The sequence below is a fragment of the Sphaerodactylus townsendi genome, linkage group LG09, assembly GCF_021028975.2.
Source record: "Sphaerodactylus townsendi isolate TG3544 linkage group LG09, MPM_Stown_v2.3, whole genome shotgun sequence".
Lineage (NCBI taxonomy): Eukaryota > Metazoa > Chordata > Lepidosauria > Squamata > Sphaerodactylidae > Sphaerodactylus > Sphaerodactylus townsendi.
In genome coordinates this window covers 33,458,913-33,479,377 of record NC_059433.1, presented here as the reverse complement: position 1 = coordinate 33,479,377, position 20,465 = coordinate 33,458,913, and positions in this window count along the sequence as shown.

Sequence of the window (20,465 nt, the reverse complement as noted above, 5' to 3'; positions counted from 1 at the left end):
CAGAGAGATCGGGGAACAGGTTTTATTAGCTTCTTCTAGCATCTGTTGAAACTCTCTATCAAAAAGTCTCTTCTTGATAGCCCCATAGACCTCCTGCTCTGTTAACATTAGCAGGTCCTCCAAGGAAATGCCCAACTCATTAAGTTTGGCTTCTATTTTAACCCACCACTGGGTTGTGTGGATCGTTAAACAGTCTTTGAATTCAGTCCAAATCCACTTCATATCTTTTTGTTTTTCTTGCCATATTTGGTTTCTTGACATTATGTCAAAAATTTCCAATTGTATTTGTTCCCACATATATTCCAACTATTTCTGTATTGTCCAGATTCTTTTGTCCTTCCACCCTAATGCTATTACTGCATGGGCCGCTCTGATCATAAGTTTTAATAGCTTTCTCTTTCTTTGTTCTATTATTGTATAATCCAGTATGCCTATAAATAATAGATCTATATTTATCTTAGGAAGGGAAATATAGAATAAGTACAGGGCTGTTTTTTGCCGTCAAGTCACAACTGACTGACGAGGATGCTGAAGAGTTTCAAGGCAAGAGAGATTCAGCGGTGGTTTGCCATTGCCTGCCTCCGCATCACACCCCTGGTATCCCTTCACTGTCTCTCATCCAAATACTTGCCAAGGCCAGCCCTGCTTAGCTTCTGAGATCTGACAAGATCAGGCTATCCAAGTCAAAGGTTAGCTAGCAAAGTACTGTTTCTGTGTAGTGTTTTGCCTGAAGTCTGCACATCGACAGACTGTTCCCAATTATCTGTTCTCTACAATTTATGTCAAGTTATTAATGTTACCCCCATCATCTTGGGGTTGATTACCGAAGACTGGAAGAATTCCACTCACGTTCTGCCAAATCCTATTCTGTTATGCTAACTAGAGCAGGCATGTGGTGGTGAACAGCTCTGGCAGAGAGATACCCAGAGCCCTTGAGGGAGGGGAAGCCCAAAAAGCTTCTTTCTCACTCTCATGCAAAACACACCCAGAGACTTCTAGCTTGCAAAAGATCCAGAATCATGGATGACAGAAAAAAATTATCTGATTGGTGACAGCTAATACCAAAGATGAGTCCTGGACAGGAAGGGGAAAGAATTTGCTGTGGGGGGAGAGGGCTGGAAAGGATTTTTTTTAAACACCAGACCTTTGTCATGTGGGGCTGAAACTTAAGCAGCAGGATAGAACAGGATGGGTGATGGCAGCTGAGATAGAAGCCTATAACTGGGACAATCAGGAGAATGCCAGGTTTTGTCCTGGATTCTTCAGGGATGTAGGTAAGGGGGGTTCTCAGGTTCAAACCCCTCCCATTACATGTTGGGCTTGCTTGAAACAATGCATGGAATGGAACAGCTGGAAAGCCTTCAGTCACCGAACCCACCCCATAAAAAATCTATACCTACATTACTGTCTGAAATCCATTACTATTGAACTGTTCTTGGGCTTTGGGTTGAATTTGAAAGAATATGCTACCACACAAGCTGTTTGTACTTCTCGGGGGAGATTGAAGAAGTTTTGTATTTAGGCTGAAAAGGAAGAAAAATCTCCTAGTAGTCCCAAGACAACTTACTCTGTGAGTTGAAAACCAGGTATTTCAAACTAACTGGTTTGTAAATTGGGCTGCTGAAACAACCATATTCTGTTTAGCATTACAGCTCTAGTGACTTGCCCCACAGTAACTTCCATGAGCACCGATCTGACCATCACTTCTTTTACCTTTGTCTCATAAACCACCATCTGTTTTACGTCCCTCTGATTCTCCAAGGTGATATATGCAATGGACATTTGGTGTTAAATACAATTAATGCAGCTGCTTGTCAATGGAAGTGAATAAATGGGGTTGGCATGCACTTCCATAAATACTTAATACTTACAGTAATTTTAGTATCCAAAAAAGTTGGTTCTTGGTACTACACTTGGGGAAAAAATCCACAGTCATACCCAACAACATGCAGCAAGCAAATTCTGCTTTTGGACTAAATGATATATACAAATGGATGGGAAGAATGGTGAAGGAGTTTGAAAGATGAAACAGCAGCTCCACAGTTATTCACAGCCATCATGTTTTTAAAGATGTCCTTCTCTGGGTCATATCATTTCCTGCTGCTGAAGGGCGAATTTCCCCTTAGAACCACACCGTGATCTTCTTTGAATGTCTGGTTTCAGTTTTAGAAAAATGTAAGTCTCTTTCCTTTGAAGAAGAGTTTGGATTTATACCCCACATTTCTCTCCAATAAGAAGTCTTCAAAGCAACTTCCCTTCCTCCCCCCCTTGTGAGGCAGGTGGGGTTGAGAGAGTTCTACGAGAACTGTGACTAGGCCAAGGACACTCAGCAGGCTTCATGTATAGGAGTGGGGAAACAAATCCAGTTCTCTGGATAAGAGTCCACTGTTCTTAACCACTATACCACACTAGGTCTCCTTTGGGAGATACAAAGGAAATTTTGCAAGCAGAGTTTTTGCAGAGAGGGGAGTTGCTGGATTATCTAGAAAGGGATGGGCAGGATAGTAGTGGCTGTCTTGTCCCATTTCACTTAACCCCTTATTATCTAAATTTACTCTCACCTGTCCTTTTCCATAACCTTTCATTCCTCCTTTCTTCTCTCTTTCTCTCCTCTTTAATATCAGCTCGTTTGGGATTGCCTCCACAGTTTGGAATGAGAAATTAGAAGTAGGTGAGCCAACTGCCTGGAGGGAGAAAAAAATGTCCTTCTCCTTTAATGGAGTCTTCATGGGACGTTATTTATCTCCATGCCATGTAAAACTTCAACTGCCTATTTTCATGCCTTAAACTTTATTAGAGGGACACGACACCTTTTTCTCAGATAGTTGCAGTGGTGGGATTCAGAGGTTCGCACCACTTTGGCAGAACCGGTTGTTAAAATGGTGCTTGTAAACAACCAGTTGTTAAATTATTTGAATCCCACCACTGTTTCCAACCCATGGCTGGCAACAACAGAAGAATACATGATATATTAATTTCACATGTTTCAAAAGTCTATTTTATATTTGAGGTGTCATTAGTTTGTACTCTCTATGGTCTCAAAAGAACTACACGCCTGTACAAATGCTAACCTAGCAGTTCCTTTAAACGGTCTGCTGTGAGTTTTCTGGGTTGCATGGCCACAGTTTGGTAGGTTTTGCTCCTAAAAGTTCACCCACATCTATGGCCGGCATCTTCAGAGGCATGTCACAATGAGATGCATTTCCATGGCACAGAGTGAGAAACACATCTCACTGTGACATGCCTCAAAAATGCCAGCCATAGAACACTGTGGTATCCCACAAGAGTAATTCCACTGAGTTGTTTCTGCTCATCCAGTGCAGACTCTTTCGTCATTTATACATGTGTGGTCTCTTTTGATTTGAGCATATGGGTCTGAATCTTAGTTATGCACACATTTCCCCCTCTTCGGCACTCATCACACCCTCAGGTCAGAGAATCCCCACAGTTTCCAAAAAACATTTTAAGTGTGACTTTTTCTCCCTCTTTCCATAGAAAGTGAACATCACCATGCATTAAGCTTTCCACAGATTTTCTTGTTCCCTCCCGTCTTCCCTGCTTACACCACAGTAGTTCTACTCTTCTGGTTGCCACTTCAGAACAAGAAGAAGGGCTTTTTAAAAAATGGTGAAGTTCCATTGTTGGAGCAGTGAACCCAGTGAAATTGACAAACTGGCCTAGCAAAGCAATGTTAAACTAAAGATGGCAAAAAAGTGGCAGACAATCTCCCCAAATGGGATTGCATGGAAACAACAAGGAAGTGGGCAGATGGGCAAAATGGCAAATGGCTAGGGACAGTTCACAGGAGGGTAACATATGTAAACAAACAACTGCAGGGAAACAAAAAATGCTGTAAAAAGGGAAACCCCACTGCAAAACAGTTAGAGAATTGACTGCTTCTCAGCCATGGGGTAAGTAGTGCATGCATAAATGGCCTTTGTCTGTGAGCAAACAGAAAAGAGTGAAACCATCAAAGGTCTGCGGCCTTAATACCAACTCCATATGACTGTGCATACATTGTTTTTAGTATATTGGTTTACAAACTTCATTTATACCCCCTTTTTCTCTCCAATAAGGATCTAAAGTGGCTTACAACATTCTCTTCTCAATTTTCTGGGGTCCAGTATGGTGTAGAACAGTGGTGGGGAACCTATGGCATGGGTGCCAGAGGTGGCACTCAGAGCCCTCTCTGTGGGCACGCGTGCACAGAGTTCGTCATGTGATTATAGTGTAATTATTTCAGGGAGATTATTAGCATTAAGCCTAAGACCTAGGACCCTTCCGCACACACAAAATAATGCATTTTCAAACCACTTTTACAACTGTTTACAAGTAGATTTTGCCATTCTGCACAGCTTCAAAGAGCACTGAAAGCAGTTTGAAAGTGCATTATTCTGCATGTGCGGAATGAGCCTTAGTTTTGGGGAAGCAGTGTAGGTAACCCTATTAAGCACTGTTAAACCCTACTGATTTTCATGGAAAGAACTAAAGCATGATCCTTTACCTGGGAGTAAGCTCGGTTGCTGGCAATGGGGCTTGCTTCTGAGTAAACCCTCCTAGGGTCGTGATTCACCTGTTCGAAGCGTTTCACAGTTGCTTCAAAGCAAAGCCACTGACCACCACCAAGCACTTTGCGATTAATAAGTGGGTTTGGGGTTACAGTTTGGGCACTCGGTCTCGAAAAGGTTCGCCATCACTGGTGTAGAATATTGTACAAAGACCAGGAAGATCTGGGTTCAAATACTATTCAGACATGAAGTTCATTTCTTGGTCATTCACGTAGCCAGAGCTAGCTCACAGGATTCTTGTGAGAATAAAACGTGGAAGGGAAAACAACATATACCACACTGAGCTCCCAGGAGAAAGGGTGGGTTGAAAATATACTAAGTTGTTTATTTATTTAGAATTTTTTCAAACTTTCACACCAGAAATTTGCTGGGGGCAGCTGAACAGCCCTGAGAAAACTGCAAAAAGGATCCTAGCTTAAAACTCCTAAAATGCATTGTTGCAACAGAGATACTTTTAGAACTCTGGCTTCAGAAAAACAATATATATATACCGGTATGTTAATTGAGAACAATGAATATATATATGAGAACATATGTTAATTGAGAACAATGAAAAGGTGGAAGAGACAACAGATGGAAAATGAAAACATATTTCTATACAGGGAGTATGGTCAATTTCCTTTTTTTTTTAACTCTAGCAGTAGGAGAGCCAAAATGAACACTGAAATGGAAAGAAAATGAATGCCAGATTGGAGGTTGTAATTGGCTCATTTATTTATTGGGGTCTCTATTGTGCTGCCCAAAAGCAATATCAGTGGATTTAGAGAAAAGGCTTTTGGCCAAGAAGCAAAAGGGTCCAAGACACCACATTATTACATAAAGGTCAGATGGCAATTAACACTACTTATGTGAGACAGCATTAGCAGGTTCATTTTAGTAGGAAATCTCACTCCCTTTGCTTCAACCAATTAAACCTACTTAAAACAATGCAAACTTCACCTAATCATTGGAAACATAACTTCAACAGCTAAAAATGTTCCTTTAGAGGTATTTGTGGATGTGTGGGTCCATTTTTATAACTCAGACATTTTAACTGAAGGAGCAAAAGGAAAAGTATGTGATGCTGCAAATTCTTGCAAAACTGTATAACATCTGTACGCCACAAACATCTGTACGCCACAAAGACTGGTGACAAAACTTGTGGACCTTGGACTCTCACATTCAATCTGTTTGTGGATTGGGGACTTCTTGTCTGGACGTTCCCAGAGGGTTAGACTGGGAAATCGGGTTTCCTCAGTTCTTACTCTAAATATGGGAACGCCACAGGGCTGTGTGTTGAGTCCTTTACTGTTCACCCTTTATACATATGATTGTACTCCTGTCTATCATAGTAACACCATTATCAAATTTGCTGATGACACAACGGTGGTGGGGCTCATCTCTGGAGGGGATGAGTCTGCCTATCGGAATGAAGTGGACCGACTGCTCTCATGGTGCAGGGAAAATAACCTGGTTCTTATCACTAACAAGACAAAGGAGCTCATAGTGGACTATAGAAGGAATAGCTCAGAAATTCAGCCCTTGACTATAAATGGAGATCAAGTGGAGCGGGTGGCTAGTTTTAAATTTCTGGGCGTTATGATTAAAGAGGATTTGACCTGGGGAGTACAGACTGCCGCGGTTGTTAAGAAAGCCCAGCAAAGACTGTACTATCTGAGACTTTTAAGGAAGCAGCAACTGGATGGAAAAACTCCTGGTGTCCTTTACCGCTGTGCTATAGAGAGTGTCCTAACCTACTGCATCTGTGTATGGTTCTCCAGCTGCACAGTGCATGCAATAGGAAGGCCCAAAGGGTGATCACCACTGCACAAAGGATTATCGGGCCGCCTCTCCCTCCTTGGAAGAAATCTATAATGCCCAAGCCCAAATAAAGCCCGCTAAAATATCTCTGAGAACTGACCGACGACCGAACTCTCTTTTAAACTGCTACCATCTGGCAGACGATACAGGGCCCTCAGAACTAGGACAAAGAGGTTTAGAGACAGCTTCTACTCTAGAGCTGTGGCTATGCTAAACTCCGCTGCTTCATATTGATGTATTTGGGGCTGTGTAGGGATGGGTGGAGGATGATGATGTATGAGTCTGAAATTGTGTGCATCGAGGAATGCTGCTGTAAATTTCGTTGTGCGTGCACAATGACAATAAAATGCTTATGCTTATCTCCAGATAATTTATTTTGTGTGCCTGTAACAGTTGTCAGTTTACAACTTTCCTTGTAGTTTTAAAATCACCATGTTAGAAGATCATATAGCTGTGTGGCTTCTCCTGGCCATGTTTCCCCAGGCCTTTACTCCCAATTTTCTCTTGCCTGTTGTAGCTAGCAGGACTCTGCTATGCTGAACATCTGGCAGAGGGAAAGATCTAGGTCTAGAACAGGGATCCCCAACATGGTGCACCATGTTGTCTGCCAAGTGTTTTCAGGAAGTGGGTGGAGCCAGGTTGGACTTTTGCACAGCAAAGATTGGCTGTGCAAATTTTTACAATGTTTTGGCAGCAGCTGCCACAACACCACAAGGGCCCTCTCTGCACAGGCCAATAAACACAGGTGTAGGACAGTAGAAAAAGCCCGACATTTGCGGGGGGGGGGGACTTCACACAGATCCCATCCCTAAAACAAGTCTGCCCCCCATACATTTCCCAAACTGGTTTTAAGAAATCACCATTAGCTTGAAGCCGCTTCAAAATCCAGCGCAGCCGCTCATGAGTGAATGGCTGGGCAGGAAGCATTTTATTTACCTCCATATTCCTTTTTTTTTTTTTTTTGCAGCTTACATGTGCGTAGCTATGCAGGTGCAGATGGTCATATCATGAGACATCAGCATTGCTGTGTGTGTGTGGGGGGGGGTTCATTTATGCATGGCTGCATAGCTACGCATGGGTGGGAAGTAAATAAAAAAAAGAGATGTGTCCATGTGAAGGCGTGACAGCAACCCGGATTGTTTCCGTGGGCTCCAATCGCTGCCTGCATGGATGCAGGTGAAAACAGGAAAACGGGTTGCTTTATCCTGCCTGCAACCCGTTATACATCATCTTCTGTGTTTTCTCAGTGGTCAAGAATGTCAAGTGATCAATGGATTCAACAAAATGTATTTTAATGAAGGGATAGCTGATGATTCCAAGAAGTATTCTTTCACCTAACATTTGGTCCCAAAGATTCGTTTTCAATCCTTAAAAGCAATGCTAAAAACATGATGCAGTGAAAACAAATCACACATGATTTATTGCCAGGGCTTTTTCAGTATTATATTCTGGGAAGGCAGCAAGAAAGCTTGATGATGAATTTCTAAAAAATAACCCACTATCGCAAGTATAAGCACAGGCCAAATATATCATTTCCAAGCATTCTTTAGATGCCTATTAGAACTGTCAGCCAATTAAAGATGTTATGATGGCTGAAATCTTGCAAAGGGAGCATGAGGCTTTAGTTTGGGTGGGGGCTTCCAACATTTGCCTCTCAGGGTTCAATTTGCATAGAAACAGATATGTAGATACAGATAAGCAGGAGCTCCAGGCAGACAAGGTGTGCTGTTCACGAGGACAAACTCAGCAGAAGAATGATGAAAATTGATATTTCCAAATTGGCTATTTTTATAACCTGACAAAGAATGTTGTCTGCTGCATCTGTACTTGGTTCGATATTGTGCTCATGTCGTTCCCCAGCAGTCATATTCCACTAGATTAATTTATCTTAACAGGAAAATCCAACCGTTGAATCATAGGTGGATTCTGCACAGCAAATGTATAACAGGTTGCAGTTGTTATAAACAGAGGCAAAGCTGGCTAAGGGGCCAGGGTACGCTAACGGGGTGCTAGGATTCAGGTTTGTGTTTTTTAGCGGAAGCGAGCCCGTGGTGCAGTTTTAGGCTAGCAACACTAACATTTCAGGGTATTTTTTAGTAGACTCTCCTGATGATAGCGCCACTCCAGGAGTTTGGTGAGCGACTAGGGGGTCCAAAGTTATGAACTCCCAAAGGGGGTGTCCCATCCCCCATTGTTTCCAATGGGAGTTAATAGGAGATGGGGGCTACACCTTTGAGGGTCCATAACTTTGGACCCCCTGAGCCAAACTTTACCAAACCTGGGTGGTATCATCAGGAGAGCCTCTTAAAGATACCTGGAATTTTTGGGGCTGCTAGCCTAACAACTGCACCCCCTGCAGGCCAAAAACTGAAAAACACTAAAAAATACAAAAAACACAAATGAACATGGGGGAGGGGGGGGGCGCAGATTTTGCACTGGGCTCCATTTTCCCTAGCTTCGCCTCTGGCTAAAAAGGAACAATACATAATAAATATCAGAATCCTAAACAACATTAAAACCCTTAAAACACAGCAAAGCAGCAACATCATAAAACCCATACTAATTATTATCGATGGCGACCGAACCTAACGCTAAAGCCGGGAGGGGGATGGCAAAGCATAGTACAAGCATAGTACAAGCATGAGGCAGGGGCAGGCAATCCACGGCTGGCCTCCCCAGGGAGAGATGGTGGAAAGGAAGGGAAATAAAGCGCCTCCTGCCTGGCTGTTCATGCAGAAGCGGCTCCAACCCGGGATTTTGCACAAGGATTGCTGGATTAGCAATTTTCAAAAATCCTGGCTTGAGGGAAATGAAACAGGCCAAACTGATTTTGGGGACGGAACCTGTGCAAAGCCGCCCTCCCCACCGCAATGGTTTGTATAGAGTTTGCCTACAAAAAGGACTAGAGTTTCAGTTTTGAAAGCCGGTGTGTTGGATGGGAAAGAACTGTGTGTCCTTAGCCATAACGTTTACTGGGTAAGTGGGTCAGTCAAACTCACCCTAACCTACCTCTGGTGGTGAGGAAAAAATGGGTAGCTTCCTTCTATGTCTCCCTGATGTCCTTTGGGGCAGGATGGGATAAAAACTTCATAATCAGACCCAGTCTGGTTGCAAATCAGTGTGGATACTGTTTGGTTGAACTGCTGGGGGTTTTTTAACTGAAAGCACAGCCTGGGATTAATTCAGGCCCACAATAGAGTGGGCAGTGCTGTCCATTATGGGAATTACCTCCTCTTTTGCCCTAACTGCCCAACTATCCTTGCACAATAGTCTCAACAAGACATGAATGGGCTGCCCCTGGCCCTATCTTTCTATTGGTGCTTAGGTGAGAGAAGCAACATGTGCCACTAATAAGGAATATCCTCTTATATCTAGAGACCATTCCGCACATGCAGAATAATGCACTTTCAATTCACTTTGAAGCTGGATTTTACTGTGCAGAATAGCAAAATCCACTTGCAAACAATTGCGAAAGTGGATTGAATGTGCATTATTCTGCATGTGCGGAAGGGGGCTAGGAGAAATACAAGGTTGTAGATGTTTTCAGTAAGTGAACTTTTGCGGCTTTAAGTCTGAAGGAATGAGCATTATGGTCTGCCATTTATAAGGTTAGTTGTAATTAAGTAGAAGACTAAGGAACAACAGTGAGGGGGAGACACATAAACCATTAAAAAACCGCACTGTTTTCTTCTTGCAACATTTGCTGCAAAGAACCCCACATTGATTCTGTTAGGAGGCACCAGATATAGTACCCGAGACATTGCGTGTTGGATATTTGAAACTTACTCAAGGAAATCTTTAAAGGAAGCCAGTACGAGAATTGTCAGAGTAGATTATTCAAAAGCATGGCACAGAGCCAGTGAAAACAACGAAAAGAAAATCAAGAAGGTTTCTTGAGATTTATTGTTTCAAGAAGTTTAGCATGCCTTTCATATCGGTGACTAAAGTTGTGGCTGGGCTTTATTGCACAGTAATCACACTGCAGTGAAAATAGCTGATATCACAATAAATAGCTGCCTTTGCTAGCATTTAATAGCAAAATCCTTCTTCCCACCCTTAATAGGCCTAAGCCAGAATTTCATGGAAAGAATTTCCACTGTAAAATCAATGTCTGTTTAATGTTATATATTTTAGGACAGTCACAAGCATATACACACTGCATCCCACTACTTTTCTTTGCAATTGCTGCTATGCCAAGAAATGTGTGTAATGATGCATTAGTCCAGTTTGATATGGTGTAATGAAAAGCAGCTTTTCCATGTGGCAAAAGTTTGCTGTGTTATGACATCTGCCATAGTGAGTGATTGAGTAGTTATTTGTTCATTCAGTAGCTCTATAATGGAGTGACACAAGCTACTCTTATGATACATGACCACATGACTTTATGGTATATTGGTTAAGAGCAGCAGATTCTAATCAGGAAAACCAGGTATGATTCCCCACTCCTGCACATGAGTGACAGAGTCTTATCTGGTGATTTGGATTTGTTTCCCCCTCCTACACAAGAAACCTGGATGACCTTGGGCTAGTCACAGTTCTCTGAGAACTATCTCAGCCCCACCAACCCAAGGTGTCTGTTATGGGGAGAGGAAGAGAACGGGTTTGTAAGCTGCTTTGAGACTCCTTACAGGATAGAAAGGCAACAGAGAAGTCCAAGCTATTCTTCCTCAGGGAAATCCTTAATCTGCAGAACTGGTCATAATTAAAACAACTGTAGTGATGTTCTCTAAATATACTTTCTGCAATTGATCTTTCAAGATGAAGCTGCAAGAAGCCTAGAAAAGTGGAGGGTACACTGAAGAGCAAATCCATGAACTGGGCTCTTTTTTAGCTCAACAGGTCAAACAAGATGAGTGAGAAGGGGCACCAGCAGAACCAGAGTTTACAGGATCTAATACACCAAGGAAGGAGGCAATTTGGTTTTTGCTTTACAGTGTTGATTGCCTTTGTTTTGCTACTTCAGAGGTAGACTGGTTCACACATTCATAAATGTCCCAGGGTGTTTGTGAGCTACCACGTGCATGGCATCGTCAGAGTAGATAATATTTGAGCACATGCACACCTATATACCCACTATTTCATGTATTGGGAAGGAACTCATCTACTAAAGGAGGAAGGGGTTGGTTCTTACATTCACAACTGTAGGAGTTATGGATCTTTCAAGTATATGCTGGCATTTAAAAGCTTTTGATGCCTATGAAAATCCATATTTTGCAAGTTTCACCTTGCATTTCTGATATACATTTTTCAGAGTGGATGGTCTTGAAATCCTTGTAGTACATAAATTTCATTACATTCAAATCCATTATCTATAAAGCTTTCCAGAGTGGCCTTGGATTCATTCAGCTTAACCAACTTCATCCTATTACTATGAAAATAAATGACACAAGTATTCTGTGTTTTGTGTATAAAACAGTACTTTAAAAAATCTTTTCTCAATTTTAAGAAAAGTGCCTCTTATATTCCTTGTCCTTTCCTCAGTACTTTAAAAAATCTTTTAAGAAGAAAAGTGCCTCTTATGTTCCCTGTCCTCTTCTCAGTTGAGACACTCCAATTAGATCCCCAATCACTTCTAAGTTGTTTGGAAGATTACCGTTGAAAGCCCTCGGGATCCCTGAGGTAAGTTTCAGAGAGTGCATCTGGTCTGCCATATTCAGATGACATTCCAGCATGAACTCTAGATGCATAGAGCATTTATGTACCACTCAGCATTTATGTACCACTCAGCTTCTTCAAGGGGTACTTCATCAAAGCAAAATGAACCAGTTCCAGTCAGTGGGCAACCATTTAATAATAATAATAATAATAATAATAATAATAATAATAATAATAATAATAATAATAATAATAATAATAAATACCTAATATTACCCATCAAAGCAGTCCAATATCTAACCAACTCAGGATGGGCATTTCACACTTCCTAACCTTCCTGCCAGATTTGGGCAGTATTTACCTTCAAACTGCCCATTCAAATCCAAACTTTTTTCCTAAGCCAATTCTGATCCTGGGAAAGTGGGTTCCATGCTGCTCTACGGAATTTTTCCCCATAAAGGAACTAGCCAGAGTCTACAAAAAGTATGGCAGATTCTCCCATTGTCTGGATACTCCTGTAACTGTTCTCAGGTTCCCCTTTTTCTCCTCAATACACTACCCAGTGGACTTCTGCTGAACAGACTCCCCATGATTCTCAAGCCTCTCAAACACCTTGCATCAGGTATTATTATTATTATTATTATTATTATTATTATTATTATTATTATTATTATTATTATTATTATTTGATTTAATACCCCGCCCTCCCTTGCCAAAGCCAGGCTCAGAACATCTTTCCTTCCCTATCCTTGACTCTTCCCATCATGTTTTGTGTGTGTACTAGGAGGCAGAGGGTGGTTTTATTTTTGATTTCTAGATTGCACATTTAATTTTACCTCAGACAGCATACTTTCATTGCAATAAATCTAGTCACTTTTGACCAGATTAACACCACATAGTTACAAGACAGATACACTGAAGTGGTCTCCTTTGTTCTCCACTGATATGAACACAATTAAACATCTCAAGAAGTATCTCCACGTGCAAAATGATGTGCTTGCTCCCACAAACAAATTCTTTGATGCAGATGTGGACAGACCTACCTTGAGTCATTAGCTGTAGCAGGTAACCTGTTCCCCATGTCTACAGCAGGGTCAGGACCAGTGTGTTTAGAGCTGGGACTATTAATAGAACAAATTTATCAATTTAACCATGCCATTAGCAGTTTTTTAACCTAGTGTATGGTTTGTGGACTAATGCTAAGACTTAACACAGTAAACAAATCTATAGAAAGAGATTTTATTTAATTTAAAACACTTTAATCCTGCCTCTTCACTCATTTAGGACCTTCAAGACAGCAAACAGTTAAAAAACTTAAAAATCCAAATTTAAAAATACAATGCATATATATAAACAATTAAAAAATAAAAAGGCGGGGCATTAAGAGAATGCCAAACAAAACAAAAAGGCCTTCATCAACAGGCAGACTACAATGACACACAGAAACCAAAAAATTCCCCTCAGAAGGGAATTCCATGATTTAGGTGCCAAGACAAAGAAGGCCCTTACTTGGTTTGCCATGCATCTAGGTCGATTCCGCATGGTACAAAAAAACTGAGTTGATAAAGGGAAATATCCTAGTTTGATCAAGAACTTTGCATGGCTCTTGTTCCCTAAAGTGGGATTATCAAACTTTTGAAAGTTTTTCAAAAAACGCTAAAATGTTGATTTTTTTTAAAAAAGGCCATACGGACAGTCTTGTCTGGAAAGAAATCAGAGTATTTCCTCCCAGCCTTAACTCAGTTTCTTCATGGAAATGGGCACCCATGAGAAGGAAGAAACTAGGATAAAATAGATTCCGATTCTAAAATACCGAATGCAACTTGCTGTTGTTATGCGGTGCAGAATCAGCCCTCGTCTCAGATGATCAAAGCCTGTGGGGCGGAGCCCCCAATGGTCCTGCAAGTTCATATGGGAGTAGTGGCTAAGAATGTTAGAGTAGTGTTTGGAAGACTTCAGTTTGCACCTCCCCTCATGCCATGGAAGCTCACTGGCTGACTTTGGGCCAGTCTTGCACTCTCAACCTAACTTACCTCACAGGGCTGTTGTGAGGATAAAAGGGAGAGGCAAATTATATATGCTGCTTTGGGAGAAAGGCACGGTGTAAATGAATTAAATAAATAATCCAATAAAGGTACACTCATCCCAAGATTAATAGAGCTTTAGCATCTGAAATTGGGTCCAGAAGCAAGTTCAGAACCACTGAACAAGACTGGAGTCAGATGGTTTCATGACCCACTCCAATCAACATTTTTGGAGCAGCATTTGGTACTAATTGCAATTTCTAGATACTCTTCAAGGGCAGCCTCGTATACAGCATATTGAAGTAATTCTAGCTGTTACCAGATATAGGAACTTGTCATTATTTTTGGCTTAGTGGGTAATATAGCTGTCTAGGATCACTTTGCCTAAATCCAAGCAACCTAGACTTGCGCTTTACAGCACAACCAATTTCAAACAGCAGATTCTTATTCCCATTAAGCAGCTGACTTTTTTGGCTCAGGCAGTTATACCCTTTTACAAAGCAGGGGGATTGATCCCAGAAGCTGGATATAAGTGCAGTTTATGGGTCAAGAGTACAATGAAAAGGATAAATTAGTGATATATTTAGAATGATCTTCTTGAACCACTTAACATGAAATGATCAATCTGTTGGGGGAACCTTTTCTGAGCAAGGAGTTTGAGGATCATTGAGGTCAACAGGAGGAATCTTATATGTTCCTGCTTTTCTCTTGCCAGTGCAGCGGGTCCATATGTCTCAGACTTGCCTGCTTCTCATTTTGCAGATTCCAAGCAAAGAATACCCTATTCAACATATGTTTAAGCAGTCTCCAGGGGGTTCCATTCATGACTTGCCTATCCATCTTACACACTTAAAAATTAATATGCTAGTCAGTGGCCACAAAGCAGCTCTTCATTTTTCTGTAGGAAGATGTTTGAGGTCAGTAAAATGATATGCAAAGTAAAGACAAACAGATAAGGGGGGGACTGCAGAAAAAAGTATGGAAATAAAATAAAATACAGTAGTTTAAATCACACTACTCAACCCTGTATTGTTGATTCTTCAAGTTACAGTTCAGACCTCATGTTTCTCAGATGTTAATGCACGACCACACCACCTCAGATCCTGCCAGCCTGGCCAATTGGCCATGCTGATGGGGGCTGATGGGAATTGTAGTTCATGAACATCTGGAGAGCCGCAGGTTGCAGACCCCTGTTCTATTGCCTGCTCCCCAGGTTCTTAGGCAGCAAAGGGTCTTTTGAACACCTAAGATAATTTTAATGGTGGAAGTCACGCATTGAACTTGTGATCTTCTACATAAAATGCATGTGCTGTACCATCTGTGCTATAAACAGACATAAAGCTGCTGAACTGGACCGTCTTTGTGGCTTGCTGCTCCTGTCAAAATGAATGAAGATGGACATGAAATGGACGCAAGGCATAGCAAAAATTTTTCCATTTTCCTGCTGAAAGAGCTTTCACTCCAGTTACAGACCTGCTTGCTTTTAGTGTCGTTCTTGTTTTCAAGACATCAGATATTTCTCGGTCATATTCTGGTGCTGCAAGCCACGTTTGCATTTCCTCTGCAATACAATTGCGTGGTAACATATGTCGTGCAGAACCTTCCTGTACCTAGGTGACCTCATTGCAGCCTCTCTCCCAAAACACTTTCCTGTTTGTCAAGAAAGTTTCTGAAATCCTTGTCTGACTCTAAATGTCTCCGGAGTGGGGGAAAGAAACAGGTTGCGAGGAGCTAAACAGCAGGAGACCTTACAGCCCTCTTCCGTGCACCTATTTTGTTGGTTAAAAACAGGTATATCTGGGGATTGGATCTAGCTTCGCCTTCAGCAAGTGTAGAGTTACCATCAATTTGCAGTCATCCATTGTCATACCACAAACTTCCTGTCCCAGTTCTCTGACAGGTCCTGAATTATTTGCCTTCCAGTGGTAGAGTTATACCAGGATCTACCTGATAGATAATGCCAGTCTTATAGTGGGGTTGATTTCCTCATGTTTCCGGCCTATGCCTGTGCAAGTGGATTAGGGATGATCCCACCAGCCGTGGGGAATAGGAAGATCACATGGTTGGCTTAGGCAACAGAAGTGATGCACTATCATACAGAGCTTTCCTTTTGAAGACGCTTTTTGAGGGTCGTGCCATTTTTTTTTACAGCAGTCTCAGGAAGAAGTATTAGATTGGGCTATTCTCCAGTAAGCTTCATTCTTCAGACTACATTATATATTTTTTGCTGTTCCACTGCAAATATTGTGACATTTTAAAACATTTTTTAAAGTTATGTTTCTCAGTGATGAGTATTATTGTCTAAAAAACCATTCAGTATTAAAATATTGATTACTATCTGAAAACTGAGGTTGAATGTTCAGGGTGTGTATATCATCACAACTAAGGGGCTTGAAATTTTGCTTGAATGATTTTGCTTGAAAGCCCAAGTTTCACAGAACATATACACACTAATATGTGTGGTGTAATGTTGCTAAGAGAATGAGCTTCGTATCTTATCATAGTGACTCTACTACTTTTCCCTTCACAATAACTCTCTAAGCTAGGCTCAAGATCACAGAGTGAAATTCCGGGTTATGGAATCTCAAACTTCTCTCACTGGTCCAAATCCAGAATTCTGACCACTACCCAGGACATACAGACTCAGTATTAAGGGGACTGGACTCTTCAGAGAAGGACGTTGACTCAGTTCCTGAGGTCCAGGGTATCATCTAAAGACACATGATTCAAATGAAACGAAGCAATCGGGGACTGATCATTGACTACATGGAAATCTTTGTATGCCACCTTGAACTCCATGAGAAAGAAAGGTGATGTGTAAGCATAAGAAAACAAGAACCAGCATACATTTTTTTTTAGCTCACAAGTAGTAATGAAACTGGGAGGGTATTTTGAACAGAGGGAAAAATGATCAGAGGGAAAAATGATAAACAAACCATCCATATCTCTTTCCTTACTCTAAAGTGCAGGATTTCAGGCCTGCTTTTGGTTAAAATAAAAAGCCGTGTTGTGATTAGTGTAGGCTCTGCTCCTGTTGGATTCTGCCAGCTATTAAGACTTCTTTTGCTCACAAACGCATGCAGTGTCTGAGAAATTATTTCCAAGAAACAGCCCCTGGTATGGTGAAAAATGTGAGCAGTATCCACTCAACAGCCAAGCCTCTGAAGCAACTGCCCAGAGCCAGTTTTTATATTTTCCACCAGACAACTCATTGGTTCTCAAAACCAAGAAGGCTTCTATCACTCCCTCCAGATGGTCCAAATTTCTATTTATTTTTAGTTCCTTAAAGATAACCATGAGATCTGAAAGTGCAATAAATATGTCTGTTAAAAATGGGTAGCATTTCTAAATACATGGTGTATGTTGCTATTTTTTTCAATTTCCTCTGTATAGCCATAAAATCTAGACTTCTACTGAGGAGAAACTCGAAGTCAACTTGCATGATGAAATGAGTGGATTCAGGTGGCAAGTGACTGACTCACAACTCAACAAGTCTTGGTTTACAATACCTTTTAGGTCGTTTCTGCATGGTCCAAATATCCCAGGTTGAGCAAGTGAAATATCCTGGTTTGGTCAAGAAGTTTGCACGGTTCCCAGTCCTAAAGTGGGTTTGTCCCACGATATTTCCTTCATCCCGGGATTTTCAGAAATCACCAATTTGGCAATTCTTTACAAAAATCCCAGGTTGAACCTGCTACCATGCAAACACCACAGGAGCAGAACCAGTTTATTTTTCCCACCCAGCCATTTGATCTCCCTGCCCTGCCTCCTGCCCCCCATTCTCCACACCTGACATCATGCCAGTTTTCAACTCTGCTCAGCCGCCAACTGTTCCAGCCTACCCTTCCTGAAATTTTCCCCCAAGCATGTTTTCTGCACCATCTCTGGATTCGGATCCTCGCTCAATAGGTTCAGATCTCCTGGCTCACAAAACGTGCTCCTACCCAAAAACCACAGAGCTGGTGTAAAAGTGATGCCAGCAATTCAAAAGGCAGGGTGCATATGTTCATTCAAGCTGTCGCCCAAAAACAACAGTCAATCAGAACATGGGACACCGGGGATGTTTGCGCATGCGCGGATATGCTTTAAGTGTAAATACAAAAGACCCGGGCTTGTGCAAAACAAACTGGAGTATTTCCTCCTGGTCTTCACTTGATTCCTTCACAGAAATGGGCAGCCATGTGAAAGGAGAAATCTGGATAAAATAGACCCATATTGTAAGATACCGATTGTAACCCAGTATAATTGTGCCGTTCAGAAATGGCCTTATTGTAGATGAACTGTGTGTCAGGACAATCAGCAGATGCCAGCATTGTGCAAATCATCTCAAGTGTACAACATCTGTTTGGTCCTTACAATTTAAGAGTGTAGCCAGTTTATGGAGGTGCCAAGAATTGTAAGTAGCCACCTCTTCCTTGGGTGTCCTGTGATAAGCTGTCAATAATGTAATTATTTCTGATCCCATTATCAGTGAAGTCCAATCTGTTATTTCAGAGAAACAGTTTCCCAGGATGATTCTCAGTAACTAAAGAACAAAAAAACTCAGAATGAATTAATGTAATACACACACACGCACACACACAAAAGGTGAAGCTATATGCTAATTTCATGTGACCATATCACTCAGGCTTATTCAAAATATGATGCATAGCTGCCTTGTATGGGTAGCAGTTCAGTTTGAACAAAATCCTGTGTGAATGCAAAACACTATGAGTGACCTCTTTTGCCTTAGCCAGTGTGATGTTTAAATCAGGGCTCAGGAGAAAGCTGAAGGGCATAGAAAAATTTTGCAACATGTAGTTTTATTAAGCCTTCTTAAGGGAGAGCAACCTCATGAGGAACAGAATAAGAGCCCATGAATCCTATTAATAAGGGAGGGACCATGTTCACATGCCATCTGTATATGTGTGTGCACCTCTTCAAAGAGTTTTTTTTTAATGTGCCTTTCCTAGTCCATTGAAAAATTACAATGCAAGCAGCTCTGTTGTTATAGTTGGAAAACGTAAGTGGAAAGAATTTTGAAAGTACAAGAACTGAATATGGCAGAGAGTTTGGATATTAACCAACTGCCTGTTCCATTATTAAACACATTTCCTTTGACATAAAAATATTGATTTACTGGAATTTACTTCCCAGAAAATATGCCCGTATCATGTCCAAACCAGGGGAACGGTGAGCCTGAAAGTCATGTCTAGGATGTAAATCAGCAGCAGCGTTTGGAGGTGATGCAGGGTTTAGGCTTTCAAACATGTCAGGATGATGTAGCATACCAACACCTTGCAGCTCACAGCTGGATGGCAGTTTCACATCTGGAGGGAAGATGATATTCTGGTTAAGGTAAATAGGATAGTAGGGTCTCCCAGCCATTTAAGATCCTGTTTAATGTCAGTGTCATAAAGAGCTGGTTTCTTTATTTTTTGAAGGCAACCAAAATAGCTAGAAACTGGGGAAAAAAGCTCTTACCTATAGGGGGCATTGAGACTAAGGCCATTTCCACATGACCAAATAAAATGTTTTGAGTCAGGAAATAAAACTTTTTGTCCAAAGAGTTCCACATAGTTTTCATGCCAAAATATTTTATTTCCAGCCTAAAAACATCTTAAATGCGTTCTCAATTTTAGCAATTCTTTTGTTGGAAACGTTTAATGAGATCTCTTTTAAGCTGTTTTCCCACGCCTCTCTGCAGTGCCTGGACTTCCTCCTCATTTTCTGAGCTTGCCCTGTTGTCTTGCCTGTTTATTTTTGTCAGGTTTTTTACTTCGGAACTTTGAGTGCACAAGCTGTGGGGAATCGCACCACAAAGCATTGAAACACTGAAGCATTGATTCCACAGAGAATTTAAAAAATCAGAAAAAGCACAAAATGGTGGCTAGGAATTGTTTCAAGGGGGTGAGTGTGGACCATCAGGAGGGGTTGTACAATGTTTTGCAAACATTTTTGGTGGCTTGGGCGGAAAAAGCCTAACACAGGCAGGGGACAGTCTCTCAGTAGTCCAGCCCCTGCATGGCATGCCAAACATCTCAGTTCAATCTCTGGCAGAAAGACACTAAAACTGACATAATTGATTAAAATCTATCCTTCATTCAAATATGTGGGCACTTTCCTGCTAACAAATTCTCTAAAATTCCCACTGAACAAAACAGTCATAAGGTATACAATTCACCCCATTCCTTATTGTAATGCTAGACTTGACAGATGGCTTTACCATTTCATCTATGAAGCAAGCTTGAAATTCAAACATTGGCCAAACAACACAAATAAAATGTCTTTAGGATGGAAATAGAAGCGTTTTGGGGAGAAGTTCCGCACAGCTTTTGCCCCAAAACATTTCAAAACATTTTATTTCCGTTCGAAATGTTTTTTTCAGGACCTGCTACACAAGGGATCTCTTCCCCCCCCCCAAGACAATTTCAAAACATTTCCTGCTTACTGTACAGAAATCAGGAAACGTTTTATTTCTCCCACCCAATTTTTGAAG